Raw genomic sequence first — 11,837 nt, 5'->3', positions numbered from 1 at the left:
AAGGAGGGCTTGAGAGTGTATATCAACTGTACCTTTGTAATCACACTTCAGACTGATTTTCCGGCACTAGCCGAATATCTGGTCTCTCTTTTGCAAAAGATATTGGTAATCAATAAAGGTGTTGTTTTATATCTTGGTTTCCCATCTGGTGTGATTATTGGAGCTTCCCCCAGATGAAAAGAACCTTTTGGTGTAACAATTTTGGCGAGAACAGCCACGAGGTCTGGCTGACCTGCTGGCCTTCCAGGTCGCCCTTGGCGAGCCAAGGAGAGCACTCCAGGTTGTTTTAACCTGGCTTGGGGCCAAGAAAAGGCGGAGAGTGGAAGTCACAGCAGTTTTCAACCAGAGCTCCAATAAGTGAAACAAGAGAAGCCAATACCTTAGGGAGTAACAGGAAGCTGTCGATGACTGTGTGTGGTCGTGAGAGTCAGAAGGCCTACTGAGAAGCCTGGTAAGATCTGCTTGAGTAAGGGTGACTTCACGAGGGGCCCGTGGGACGAGAGCCTGTTGAAAAGCCCAGGGAACTGACCTATAGCAGGCAGTTGAAAAACCCAGTAAGATGGGAACAGGGGCATCACTGGAAGAGAAGCTCCCATGTGAGTAAAGTTTGTAGTATTTTCCCAGGAAATAAGAGTGGTATTAGGAATGATTTTGTCTAAATAGACGTGTATGAATTGGGTACTCAAATGTGAATTGGTTATATGTGAGGTGTGAAGGTTTCTTTGAGTGTCTGTGTGAAGGTTTTCTGTGGGAATGTTATAAGGGAACTTTCCTCCCTTTACTGTCACTTCCTAAAACATGTTGTTTTTCCTTGCTGCTTGGATCGGCTGTGTTGTCCATTCTACTATTTCTGCTGGCTGTCCTTGTTTTTCACAAGATTTAAAGAACCTAATTTGTTCCTTTGGTAGCTTTTAGCAATCTTTTAAGTTAATGTGAAGAGATTTGCTCTGCTGGTCCAAGCAAGTGATTAAAGAAGAAACAATGTGGAGGAACAAGGGTAGTTGTTAAGATTGAGGCATACAGGATGTAGACAGAAGGTTTGAGCTACGTAGACAGTGAAAAGGTTAAAGAGCCATTTGTGATGGGTAAGAAATGTCTTGGGAAAATTAGTGGATTGTTTTAGGGAAAAGAAAAGAGAATAATTTCTGTTCTAGTTTTCATTACTGCAGCTTGTTCTCTGTGTATGTGCATGTCTAAATTTACAACCCCTCCTTCCTTTCCCCCACTTGACAAGTAAACAGCCAAGAGAGCAACGCAGCCGCTGCCCCTTGCAGCCCGGTATAATTCTGTTATATCTTTCAGTTCATTGTGTAATTGCGGTTGTTTCCGTGCATATAAATCATGATTTAATTACAGGAATTAGTTCTCGACTGACCCGAGATTTTCTGCTGATAACTGTGCGGACAGAGGGTTTTCTTTTGCATTTGTATATGATCAAAAGTCTAATCTTTTTATCCCATTTGCCTTTCCGATTATAGGACGAAGTAGAAGCCAGGTGTTAACAATGTTTATTTTGTTTTTATATGGGTATAGAGGAGAACCTTCAGGATCTCCTTTTTGCCACTCTGGTATAGTGTTAAGAAATTAAGAAGTTTTCTACTGTTTGATTTAAAGCATAAGTATAGTTTGGTAATTTAAGAATGCAGCTGTAAATTGTTTTTCTTTCTCTCTCCTTGTATTCCTCTGTGCAAGATTTTATTTCCTCCGGAGCTCCCTTCTCTTATTAAGTTTCTTAAAGTTGTTTTCTCCAGTCTGTGTAGAAGCTGCAAAGTAATCCCCCTTCTTCCTAAAGGCTGCTTTCCGTGGCTACTTTCATGGGCAACCTCTGTACATGATCAGAGGCTAGAGAGACTCAAAGGTTTTTTAGAATGTGTAGTCCTGTTGTGTGTTTGTCTGTCTGAAACTTTTTTAATTGTATCTTTTTCCACTACTAATGGGAATACTCAGTGCAACGTACAAAGCTGCTAAATTGTTAGTTGCAACACAATATTTTGGTTTTTGTTCACTTTTGTTCTGAAGTCTTTTTATATTTTCTTTCCTGTGCTGAGGCATTTTCCCCAAAGGAACGTTTCCTTTTGTGTGTGTGTCACAGGAGATTTTATTGCAGGCATTTTTGACTGGAGCCTCACAGATCACTGACATGAAGCCGGTACCCACGCCCTGGGCCAGGACATAGCTATGCACCTGGCGTGCCATTCTCCAGCATGTGCTACCATAACAGCATAGGGGCCTGCTTCATTCTTCCCGAACTACAGGAACTGACAGGTCTACTTGACCATTGACCTGAAATGGACACCACTATTTCTTCTGGCGAGATGTCCCATGTTGTGCAAGCTTGCAATCTTTATCACAGTCACTCGGGGGGAGGGGGAATTATTATTCTTTTCATTATTCCAGTTTTTCTGCCTAGCATCGGCAAACCATACACAGTTCAGTTACAGCTTCCACTGAACATGACCAGCTGGTTTCCAGAGGATGAACTTTGTGCAAGCCATCCCACAGCATGTTTCAACACCATGATACTTGTTTTTTGTCCATTATAATATTGTATGTAATTATTTATGCATTGTCCTTTAAGGATGTGTTGACCGTTGTTGTTGTTTTTTTCCCTTTCATAATTTATATGTTATGGCTGTTTTGCTCCTAGGATTTTTTTTTACTTTTCCAATCCCTCTGAGTGATTTCGTAACGGGGGTTTACAGAATTTGACTATTTCAGATGTGGGGTTCACCAGTGTAGAGTATTGGCCCATTGCATCATTATTTTCTCGCCCATTTGTTTATTTTCCCATTCTGTCATAATAATGGTTAGGAATAGTGCAATGTTTAGGAGTGCAAGTTACACGTCAGATAACACATGATCGTCATGCAGTCACTCATATTATAGATAAGCTCTCACAAATAGAGGCACATGGATGGTGGAATTCCCTGTTTGGCTGGGGTGAGGACGCCAAAGGAGGTTTAAATCTTATAATGCACCCCATTGTGGTGATTTTAATGCTTCAAATAATTCTGGTCTTTGTCTCAATGGCCCTTGTGAGATGGATCCTATCACATATAGCACAATTACACCAATTGGAAGTCAGCATTGGAGCCCGGGGGCAGAACTGTGAAAGGATGTATATGTCTACATTTCAAAGAGGGGGGGGAGTGGTACGGCTTGGCTAACCCCAGGTTAGTTCAAGTGGACTCTAGGAGGTGCAAGGCCAAGAGCTATAACTCCCACCCCCACTCTCACACACCCCACCTGATGGTATGGCTGGTGATGCGTTCCAGAGGTTTTGTGCAAAGGAAAACAAGGGCAGAGTTAAACACTGTTGCATAAATGTTATCTTATTCCTTGGCATATACACCCCCACCCACAGTGAATCCCATTGTTCATTAGAGAGAGCCTTAGTTTTTTTGGTGTCAGTTAGAAATACACATGCAGATATACACACACGCATATGGGGACTCCTCACACTACGACTCCCCCTTTTTCCCATTGACCACACATGGCAAATGGGGAACTCAATATACATACTGCATGCCCAACAAAAATAGATGAAACCACCCTTGCAATTGAGCACAACGTGATCACATATCACCCACCAAATACACTGACCCCAAGGTTCTGTGTAGAGAAAGGAACCCCCAAATCCCGATCTTGGTTTATGTGGATAATATTCTGGTCTGTGGGGAAAACCGGGGGGCCTGCCTAGAGGCTACTAGGTCTCTTCTGAAGGAATTGGCTAAAAAGGGATATAAAGTGTCTAAGGACAAGGTGCAGTGGTGCCAGGAAGAAGTTACGTTTCTGGGATACCAAATCAAGAAAGGCAAAAGGGCCTTGGGCGCTGAACGAAGGGAAGCAATATGTGGTATGCCAAGCCCCAGAACTCCAAAAGAACTGAGAGCTTTTTTTGGGACTAGTGGGGTTTTGCAGGCAATGGATCCCTGAGTTTGGAATAAAAGTGGCTGTTTTGTATGAATCCCTGACAAAGGAGGGGCTAAAGGATTGGAAATGAGATAAGTTAATGGAAACAGCATTTAGGAAGTTGAAACAAGCCCTAAGCAACCCTCCTGTGCTAAGCCCTACCAGATGGACAGAAGCCATACCGACTGTATGTGACCGAAAACAAGGGAGTAGCTTCACGAGTCCTGACACAGAAATGGGGAGACAAATGGCGACCCATAGGATACTATTCTAAAGTATTGGATCCTGTTGCCAAAGGGTGGCCCACCTGCTTGAGAGCGGTAGCAGCAGCAGCGTGTCTGTTGCAAAAGGCTGAGAAAATTGTCATGGGGGCACAGCTGGAAATCACAGGCCCACATGATGTAGCCAGAATACTGGGAACAAAGGCGGATAAAGTTCTCAATTCTTCAAGGCAGTCTTCCTATGAGAATTTGTTAACTGGACGTAATAATCTGACCCTGTCAGTTTGCAATACCTTGAACCCAGCTACCTTAATCCCTGAACCAGGGGAGTTGTTACACGATTGCCTGGAGGTTTTAGATCAAGATACCTCCATAAGGCCAGGACTGAGAGACATACCAATAGAAGAGGAAAATGATTAAGTTTCAACCCCTAAATGCTTTTGAGGGGGGATTGTAATGAAATGAGATATAGTTTGGGAACTGTAGTATGTAGTGTTAATTTGACACAGCAGAGAATGAGTTAACCTGACCTAACATAGAAACAGCAGAAAACAAAAATTCCTAATGGTGCCTGTGAAGGCTGAATGTTCTGTTACCAGCTTGTTCATCCCATGTAACAAGATACTATGTAGAGACTGAGCTAAGAATGCATTGTGCCTGGGGGAGGTAGGAACAGCACAAGGAGCACTCAAGGTTAGAATGCTAGCTCAATGCAAAGACAATGAAGCACATTGAAGAGATACAAGCAAGAAGGGAGGGGCTGTCTTAAGGAGGGCTTGAGAGTGTATATCAACTGTACCTTTGTAATCACACTTCAGACTGATTTTCTGGCACTAGCCGAATATCTGGTCTCTCTTTTGCAAAAGATATTGGTAATCAATAAAGGTGTTGTTTTATATCTTGGTTTCCCATCTGGTGTGATTATTGGAGCTTCCCCCAGATGAAAAGAGCCTTTAGTGTAACAATGGGAGCCCAAGCAGGGGGAATCTCTTTAGTCATTTGCTACATTGACGTGGATTCCATGACAGAAGAAAGGTGGGATATAAATGAAAGAAAATAAATAAATGAAAAATACAGATCTTTTTTTAAAGGGGAAAATATTCACACTCATGCCCACTTGACTTAGCCTTGAAGACTGCAATTGGCAGAAGAAGTTCACCTGGGTGGTCACATGGATTGATCCTGTTTGTAAAAATAGAGTTGTACTTGAGCATTAATACACCTTTCCGGGTTAAAGTTATGGAAATGGAAATGGACTTCCTTCAAGTTGATCCCGACTTATGGCTACCCTACGAATAGGGTTTTCATGGTAAGCAGTGTTCAGAGGGGGTTTCCCATTGCCTTCCTCTGAGGCTCAGAGGCAGTGACTGGCCCAAAGTCACTCAGTGAGCTTCATGGCTGTGTGGGGATTTGAACCCTGGTCTCCCAGGTCGTAGTCCAACACTCTAACCACTATGCCACACTGGCTCTCTGAATAGGGTTTTCACGGTAAGCGGTATTCAGAGGGGCTTTACCATTGCCTCCCTCTGAGTCTAGTCCTGCCCAGCTGGCTAGGGCCTGCTCAGCTTGCCACAGCTGCACAAGTCTGCCACTTCCTTGTCCGCAACTGCCAGCTGGGGGGCAACTGGGTTCCTTGGGACTATGCAGCTTGCCCACGGCTGCACAGGTGGCTGGTCATGTAAACCCTGAGACACTCACTGTGGGGGTGATCTTTAGCTGGCCCTTGACACCCAGGAGACACAAGTGGGGATTTGAACTCACAGACTCTGGACTCCCAGCCAGGCTGTTCTCCCCACTGTGCTATACCAGCTTTTTAAGTTATGAACTAAACCATAAAACTTTCTGTAGAGTCAGGCTCAGGCTGGATTGAAACACATCACTATGACATCACGTATGATGTCACAAGTAGGATAAGCTCCAAGTCTCAGCAAAATGAGAGCCAGTTAACAGTCAGGCCAGGCTTCATGCTCTCAAGGTGGCTCTTCAGGAAAGGTGATGAAAAGGTAACATTTGGGCCTCCATTAACTTTTACTATAGGAGAAGGATTTTGGAACTTTTTGTGTAGGACATTCACATTCTCTTTATCTGTGTACCTTGTCAAGTAAACTGCCGCCATTTCTATATTTTGGTGCCCTTCACATATTTAATAATAATAATAATAATAATAATAAAAGCCTTAGAGTATGACTCTATTGTTTCTCCTGCATATCTCAGCAGCTTTTGATACCGTTGACTGTGATAGCCCCCTGGACCATCTCTGTAGGTTGAGAGCACAAAATTACTCTGGTTTCACTCATACTTACAGGGTCGGTTCCAGAGAGTAGTTTTGGGTGACAATGCCTCAGGTACCTGGCAACTGAGCTGCATATGAAGTCACTTTGGGCAGTCGTTAAGAGATCTTGGGCAAGGTGCCACCAGTATGTTGATACCTAGCGCTATTTCTCTGTAATGTCTGAATCAGGAGAGGCCATGCATGTTCTAAACAGATGCCTGGGTGCACTCATGAGTCGGATGAGGGCTACCTGTTTTCAATCACAAATCCACAGGCATGTCATGGACCATCCAAATGAAGCTTATAGACCATTGGTGGTCTGTGGGTCAGTTTGGGAAACCCTGTCATAAATAACTTCAGACCACTGATATCTAGCAGTCCATCTTTCCCAGTACAGACCGAGCTGATCTTTAAGATCCCCTGAGCAGATCCTTGTTGGCTGTACCACAACTGTGGGATTGTCTCTTGGTAACAACGCAGAAGCAGACCTTCCCTGTGATTGCACCAACCCTCTGGAATGCCCTCCATCAGGTATTTCGTGGAACAGTGACAATGCTCTTTAAATGCTTAATATGCTTACCCTAGCTTTTGTGGACTCTGACTCTGAGGCCTGTATCCAACTTAACTTCTACTCAGAGGAGATCCATTTTTTAAAAAAAATTGCATACTGCTCAGTGTTAGTTGTGATATACAGTTTTGTTTTTATCTCATTTTTAGGAAGTGTTATTGAATGTTGTTGTGGTGTTTTCAGGTAAACATCTTTGAGATTTGTATTATGTTAAGCTGATTGTGGGGTTTTTTTTGTATAAATAAATATTAGCCGTAGCAAGTTCATCCCACTCTTCAGTCCAAAATATATCCCAGAGCAGGTTACTGTTGGGTCAAAATGAATTATGGAAGAAATAAAATTGATTTTGATTTATTTGCCCCTAACCTGACCCCCATCCCAGGAAGATTTGCAGAAAGAACTTTGGTCCAGGATACAAACTGAATTCAGCTTTTCTTTTCTTTTTTACAATAATTTTTATTCAAATTTTCATAAAACATACAAAACAAAATCATAAAACATTCAAAGACAAAAAACAAAACAAAACAAAAATGATTAAACAAAAAAATAAAATGTTGACTTCCCATTTGTCGCAGATCAAATCAGTTGTAGGTCTACAATATATAACAATCCTGTCTCTTAAATTATATTATAAAATCACTTTCCTCCAGTAGTTATCTTAATTAATCATCAAATCTCATAAACATTACTTTATTCTTTCCACAAAAAGTCAAAGAGAGGTTTCAATTCTTTAAGAAATATATCTATCAATTTTTCTCCAAATAAACATGTCGATTAATCCATCTCGTTAATAATAATAATAATCTTATTGTCATAACCATAGTCCAAATAAACATATCGATTAATCCATCTCATCAAAATCTGTTAGGTCCAATAATTTCAATAGCCATTATTCCATTATCCATATTAATTCCATCTTCCATCTTCAATAGTCCTGTTAAGTCCAGTAATTTCAGTGTCCAATCTTCCATTATCAGTATTCCATAATAATCTTGCTGTCATAGCCATAGTCATATAATAAGATTCTGATGGGAATTTCCTCTATCCCAAATATTTTCTTGCCATCAATTCTGAATAAGTTGCTGAAATATTGTTGTAAAGTCATATCTGTGTTCTTCTTTTTTACAAAATGCACTGGCTCATCTCTTGAGAGTTTTTCCATTGTCACATGGCTGCAGTTAATTCCATAGATTTTCTCTATATCAAGCTCCATCACGTCATTCCAGAATTCAGCTTTTCACATGCTCAAGTGACCTTTAGCCGATATGTGCCAAAGGATGAGAAACCTTTGTCCCAGCAAGGAGGTGTTTTGCATTTGCTTTGTGCTTTTCCTGTTTTAATGTTCTCTCGTTGTTTTAAGAACTCTGGCTCCAGCCTTTATCTCAAGGCTGTAGCAGCCTGCATAATCTGATTTACAAAGGGCAGCTTGCCCCTGGCAATTTCGCCTATCTCCCCTTCCTCTCCTTCCGCCCCTCTTGTCATGACCTTTATGCCAACGTGTGATTTCCTTATGCTTTATGAAGTTCATCCCCCTGGCCTGTAGCCCCTCCCTAAGGGTATATAATCTGAACCCCTTTCAATAAACGGGGTTCCCATTTCTGGAAGGCACCTTGCTGGACAGGTTGGGTCCCCTTTATTTATTTATTATTTATTAGACTTTTATACCGCCCGACTAGCAATAGCTCTCTGGGCGGTGAACACAAGAGATACAATAAAATCACACAATATAATACTGCAAAAACATAATAAAAAACAATCTGAGATCTATTACAACAAAATTAAGTTAACTTAACTTAAATTAAATTGTATGAAATGAAAATGAAAATGAAAATGCCTTGGAAAAGAGGAAGGTTTTAACTTGGCGCCGAAAGGAAAACAACGTTGGCGCCAAGCGCACCTCTTTGGGGAGACTGTTCCACAATTCGGGGGCCACCACTGAGAAGGCGCTAGATCTTGTCACCACCCTCCGGGCTTCTCTATGAGTCGGAACCCGGAGGAGGGCCTTCATAGTAGAGCGTAGTGTACGGGCCGAGTAGAGCGTAGTGTACGGGCCTTGTCAAATAACCTTGTCAAAGGTTGTCAGTTATTTCCTGGGTCTCTGGCAGTGGGTTCAAGGGACTCAACTCCGCACTCTTCCTGGGGTGAACGTGAGGTGAGTAAGTTTTGACCTAACAATTTGGGGGCTCGTCCGGAATCTCCTGTGCACCCCTCTTGCTGGCAGCGTCTCCTCTCTGATTCAGGCAACAGGCGCCACGAGAGATTTCTCTCGGTTGCCCTGGACAGAGACCTTTGCTGCCAGCTTGCAGGATAAGCAGCAGTTGAGGAACCCCTGCCAGATGCCATGGGACAAACAGGGAGTATGGGAAATTGCCAGTTCAGAGAGGCATGAAGAAGAAAAAGATTGAGTTATGCGTGGAACGGTGGACACGCTTCACTGCAGTGTTGGCCCCGGTGCAGGGTGGCCAAGAGGTGGTTCCTTTGAAGCTGCCACTTTGAGAGGAGTAAGGGGGCAGATTGAGGTTAACCACCGAGGACAAATGGATTTCCGGTTCCTGTGGCGGGCAGGAGCACAGAAATGGAAACGAATAAGAATAATGGCTGTTAGATCTTTGACCAGTGAGGACCCCCCCCTAGTTATTTCACTGATGATTCAGTAAGAAGGAGCATACAGAGTCACAGCCTAATAGCTTCCGCCCCACCTTTGGTTCCCAACCCCGGAGGCAAAATTCCTCAGGCGAGGGCAGAAGGGACTCCCCCGACCTCTGAGGAGGAACGGGAAGATGGAGAACCAGAGGGGGACTCAGGAGGAGTGGTCATGCGCTTGCGAGAAAAAGAGAAAATTAGAAAGAAAAAAGAGAAAGAGGAACTTCAGAAAAAACAGGCAGCAAGTTATGAATTCCCACTGATTTTGTGCGACCAGCCTTGTGTGGACAATGCAGGAACCCTGTGCCACATGATTGTGGTTGAGCACAAGATGTGGTTGGAATGGGATCTTAAGAAATGGAGCCTGTTGTCAGGCTTTTTTGGGGAACAACCGAGGAAAATGTTGGATTTAGTGAATAGAGTGTTGACAGGAGAGAAACAAAGTAGATTGTGGGCACTGGAAGTGGCTTGGGCAGCCGAAGGGGGATTGAGGCTAGCTTGGTCCGAGAGGACACAAATGGCAGCGGGCTGGACTACGGAAAATTGGACTCAGGCCAACCGCACCCAGTTGCAGGCAGATAGGGAGAGGCTTTGGGGGCATCTTCGACAAATGTCACAGAAGCCGCCTAACCAGGGCAATTTTCTGGCTATAAAACAGGAAGCCAATGAGTCCCTGAGGCAGTTTTGGACTCACCTGCTTGAAGGGGTCGTAGTTTTACTAATTTGGACCAAAGTTTAGACTTACGGCTCTGATCCTCCCCTGTAGGAGTGATGGACAGATTAACATGGTCCACCCCCAGTGATTAATGGAATCCACTGGATTCCTGAATGCCCTCAGGGAGTTTCCAGTAGATCGAGCAGGAGACCCTGTTGAACCCTTGTCGCTCTGTGGAACAGCGAGGCACGTCGGGCTTTTGACACGGTTGCCCCCGAATGCCCTCTCTGACATTGTGGAGCCCGTCTTGCACCTTGGTACATCAGTAATTGGTCAGTTGCCTGCTTTGGATGGGGTCGTACTCCCTCTGAAAGAGCAGGTCCATAGTCTGGGGGTGCTCCTAGATCCATCTTCATCACTACAGGCCCAGGTGACCTCCGTGGCTAGGAGTGCCTTTTATCAGCTTCGGCTGGTAAGACAGTTGCAGCTGTTTCTGGACCAGGGTAGCCTGACCACTGTTGTCCATGCACTGGTAACCTCTAGGCTGGATTACTGTAATGTGCTGTTTGTGGGGCTGCCCTTGAGGTTGGTCCAGAAACTGCAGCTGGTACAAAATGAGGCGGCGACACTGCTCACTGGGGCAGAGTATCACCAGCATGTCACCCCACTGCTGAAAGAATTGCACTGGCTGCCCATTTGCTACGGAGCCAACTTCAAGGTTCTAGTTTTGGTGTACAAAGCCCTATACAGCTCGGGACCAGGATACCTGAAAGACCGTCTTACCCCTAATACACCCAGTCGATCACTGCGCTCTGCAGGTGGGGGCCTCCTGCAGATACCATCTTATCAGGAGGTCCGTTCTGCACAACATAGGGAACAGACCTTTAGTGTGGAAGCACAAGTGTTTGTCGCCCTGGCCTCCTACTGGGAGAAAGGGTGGAATCAAGCAACCAATCCAAACAAACAAATAATAAGAAGTTGTAGTGTGCACAACATGTAGCATCAAACATACTAGTGTCGTTGCCCACAAGTCCCTTCCCCCACACTTATTCAGTGAAATGCAGAATTACAGCCAAGGTTGATTCCAGATTTCTGAGGCATCCTGGAGAAACGGTCGTCTGGAGTGGGGGACTGTCTGTCAATGGGCCTGAGAGAGATAACTCAACTGTGAAAGCAGGCAGCACTCCAAGACGCCTGGGCTGGCTGAATCTAAGTATGCTTTTAGTTTCCCACAATGTCCTGGGGCAGCCTTTGCTCCAGATGTTTTGGACTCCATCTCCCATCAGCCCCAGCCAATGAAGCTAGGTTTGTGGCCTTCAGGAGAAATTAAAAGAATGGCTAATTCCTGCCGGCTCAAAATGAAATGAGACTGGCATCATCAGTAGGCCCTGCCAGGATTGCTGTCCGCAGGGCGACGAGGATGATAGCCAGTATGGAGAACAAGTTTTATGAGGAAAGGTTGAAGGAACTTGGCATGTTCAGTCTGGTGAAGAGAAGGCTGAGGGGTGACATGATTGCACTCTTTAAGTACCTGAAGGGCTGTCACATAGAGGAGGGTACAGATTT

The sequence above is a fragment of the Rhineura floridana genome, chromosome 3 (assembly GCF_030035675.1).
Source record: "Rhineura floridana isolate rRhiFlo1 chromosome 3, rRhiFlo1.hap2, whole genome shotgun sequence".
Classification (NCBI taxonomy): domain Eukaryota; kingdom Metazoa; phylum Chordata; class Lepidosauria; order Squamata; family Rhineuridae; genus Rhineura; species Rhineura floridana.
Note: the sequence above shows the minus strand (reverse complement) of the source record.